Raw genomic sequence first — 3,472 nt, 5'->3', positions numbered from 1 at the left:
ATTGGAGTTTTTAGAAAACTTCCAAGTATATGCTGTCCATAGAAGAAATGTTTTAAAAGTAAGGATAGGTGGACCCACAGTCGTGGATAGAATACATACTTCTCTCCGTAATTGATAGAACAGGCAGGAAAAAAATCAGCAAGGATACAGAATATTTAAACAACACAACAAACTTGGTCTGATGGACATGTAAAAAATCCTATACCACCCTGGCCGGGTGGCTCTGTTTGCTGGAGCATCATCCCATACACCAAAAAGGGTTGATCTCCAGTGTACAGGAGGCAGCCAACTGATGTTTTTCTCTCACATCAGTGGGCTCCCTCACTTACTCGCCCTCTCCCTCTCCCTCTCCCTCTCTCTCTCCTACCCCCTCTCTCCAAAATCAATAAACATGTCCTCAGATGAGGATTTAAAAAAAAAAAAAAAGAATCCTATACCAAACCACAGGATGCAGTTCTTTTCAGATACATTCAGAACTTTTACAAAAATTGTCCCAAAAGCGGGTAGTAAAAGAAATCTCAAGGGGGGAGGTGGGCGGGGTAGGGGAGAGCAATGGGGGACAGATGGGACAACTATAATAGAAAATCAATAAAAAAATAGGAAAGAAAAAAAATCTCAACTACTACATAAGGACTAAAATCATGCGTAGTGTGTTCTCTCACCATTGTACAATTAGAAAGAAAGAAATAACTGAAAAATTGTTGTTTGGAATTTGAGAACTATATTCTAAGTAATTATGAATCAAAGAAATAATAGTATACATTAGAAAACTGAACAATAATTTAAAAAATTCCATATATCCAACTTGTGGATTTTTGCTTTGGCCATGGTGGAGTCAGTGATCAGATTGACTGTCTTGCTCTAAACAAAAACAAACAAAAAATAGGTAACCACATTTTTCAGACATTGACTAACAAAGAAGCACAGGAAATTAATCCATAAGAGAGTAGATAATATTTTATCAATGTTAGACTTCCTGAATTTGATCATTTTACTGTGATTATTTAAGCCCTATAATTGCCAGTTTCCTGGCTGGTTTGGCTCAGTGGATTGAGCGTCGGCCTGCGAGCTAAGTGTCGCTGGTTCGATTTTCCAGTCAGGGCACATCAGAGAAGGAAAACTCTGACTCCAAAAAACCTCCGCTGCCTTGCGGCATACCTCTTCAGGGGAAAGGCTAAGGGAGTAAACCCCGACAGAAAATTCGGAGCCCGGAGTCCCTAAGGCGGTTTGACGTTGTAGTCAACACCGGCAACTCCTGCGGCGCACCTGAAGCCAAGCTGTATTGACTCCGTCTTTCCCTTGGACCCTTCAGCTGCGAAGAGAGGGGGGGGTCTGCTGCATGGGCAACAGCAGACCCTCCATATCACCCTGCCCAGGCTCTGTAGCTTCAGCTTCACTGGAGAGGACACTCCAGCGTCATCGCAAGATGTCGATTCAACACGGGAGGAGACAGATACCGTGTCACTCCCGAGTCGGACTGCACAACCATTCTCGGCGGTGCAGATAGACTCTTAAGAAGCTACACCATCGCCTCTCGAGACGGACGGCTGCCGACGACGACGATAATTGCCCAGGCTTGCTGCACACAGAGTTTCTAGTCCATAGCTCAGGGAGGGAGAACCCAGGCAGCCTGGCAGTCTCATTCAGTTGAGGAGAATCATGAGAATTTCAGGAAACCAAAGTAAAATTTGAAATAAAATCCTGAAGTGCTCTGGAGAATCACAGAGGCATTTTCTCAAGTCTGGTTGAGCTACTGATTTACATATACACACGAGGAGACCACATGAAGCCAGTGGAAGAACTACTGAAAATATGGAACATGCAAAAGGCTGGACTATTTCGCATTCCTAGGAGCCAGAGTGGGACCACTTTCTACTACAGAGAACATTGAGTAAGGTCTTCTGAAGGGTATTTGCCTTAGTGGCACCAGTGAGTGTGGCTGTGTTCCAGTGAACTATTTACAAAAACAGATGGCAGGTCAGATTTAGCTCACAGGCAGCAGTTTGCCAACTCCTGCCCTACAACAGTAACTACAAAACTAAAACAAAGGGGTATAGCTGACAAGCTAATCATGGAGATAAAATGGAAATATGAAGAAAAATGGAAGAGAAGGCAAGAAATGAGGGGAAAGGAACTAAGGAGAGATGAGACAAATGGAAACCAAATAAAATGGTAGATTTACACAAAATCATATCAATAATCACATTAAATGTAAATGGCTTAAACACTAAAAGGCAGAGACTGTCAGCTTGAATTAAAAAATCAAGACTCATTTAAATACTGTCTACAGGCAACTCACTTTAAATAAAAAGTTAAAAGTAAGATCATGGAAAAGTATACAATTAAACAGTCTCTGGTAGGGAAGGCCAGAGGTGCTGCTAAATATCCCACAATTCACAGGTCGGCCCCTCACAACAAAGGATTAGCTACTCCAAAATGTCATTGTTTTGCTCTTTTTCGTGGCCCCTCAGAGACATTCGGGTGCCTCAGAATGAAGCTGAACATCTCTTTCCCAGCCACTGGCTGCCAGAAACTCATTGAAGTGGATGATGAACGCAAACTTCGTACCTTTTATGGGAAGCGTATGGCCACAGAAGTTGCCACTGACGCTCTGGGTGAAGAATGGAAGGGTTATGTGGTTTGAATCAGGGGTGGGAACGACAAACAAGGTTTCCCAATGAAGCAGGGGGTCTTGACCCACGGCCGCGTCCGCCTGCTGCTGAGCAAGGGCCATTCCTGTTACAGACCCAGGAGGACTGGAGAGCGAAAGCGCAAATCTGTTCGGGGCTGCATTGTGGACGCCAGCCTCAGCGTTCTCAACTTGGTCATTGTGAAAAAAGGGGAGAAAGATATTCCTGGTCCCATTGATACTACAGTGACTTGGGGCCTGGTGCCCAACAGAGCTAGCAGGATCCGCAAGCTTTTCAACCTCTAAAGAAGATGATGTCCGCCAATGCGTTGTGAGAAAGCCCCTAAACAAAGAAGGTAAGAAACCTAGGACTAAAGCACCTAAGTAAGATTCAGCGACTCGTTACTCCACGTGTCCTGCAACACAAACGTCGGCGCATTGCTCTGAAGAAACAACGTACTAAGGAAAATAAGGAAGAGGCTGCAGAATATGCTAAACTTTTGGCTAAGAGAGTGAGGGAGGCCAAAGAAAAATGCCAGAAACAGATTGCCAAGAGACGCAGGCTGTCCTCTCTGAGAGCTTCTACTTCTAAGTCTGAGTCCAGTCAAAAATGAGGTTTTCTAAGAGTAACAAATAAATAAGAAATAACATTTTTTTAAAAAGTCATTGTTTTATTAATCCTTCTACTATCAATGGATATTTGTGTTGTTTACCTTTGAGGTTCTCATGAATAAAGTTGCTATGTCTGTTCTCATGTCTTCTGGTATGTAATGTGTTTGCATTTATGTGACGTATATACCTGGTACATTCAAATTTAGAAAACACTGCCAAAACGTTTCCTAA

At 43.1% G+C, this 3,472-nt stretch overlaps 1 pseudogene; it reads left to right on the top strand.

Annotated features, from left to right (window-relative positions):
- Window positions 1–2,476: 2,476 nt before the first annotated feature.
- On the top strand, window positions 2,477–3,267 carry LOC150002604 (small ribosomal subunit protein eS6 pseudogene; annotated as a pseudogene).
- Window positions 3,268–3,472: the final 205 nt, after the last annotated feature.

Source organism: Furipterus horrens, unplaced genomic scaffold, assembly GCF_987537825.1.
Source record: "Furipterus horrens unplaced genomic scaffold, mFurHor1.1.pri manual_scaffold_8, whole genome shotgun sequence".
NCBI lineage: Eukaryota > Metazoa > Chordata > Mammalia > Chiroptera > Furipteridae > Furipterus > Furipterus horrens.
Note: the sequence above shows the minus strand (reverse complement) of the source record. Positions and strands in the feature narration are given on the sequence as shown.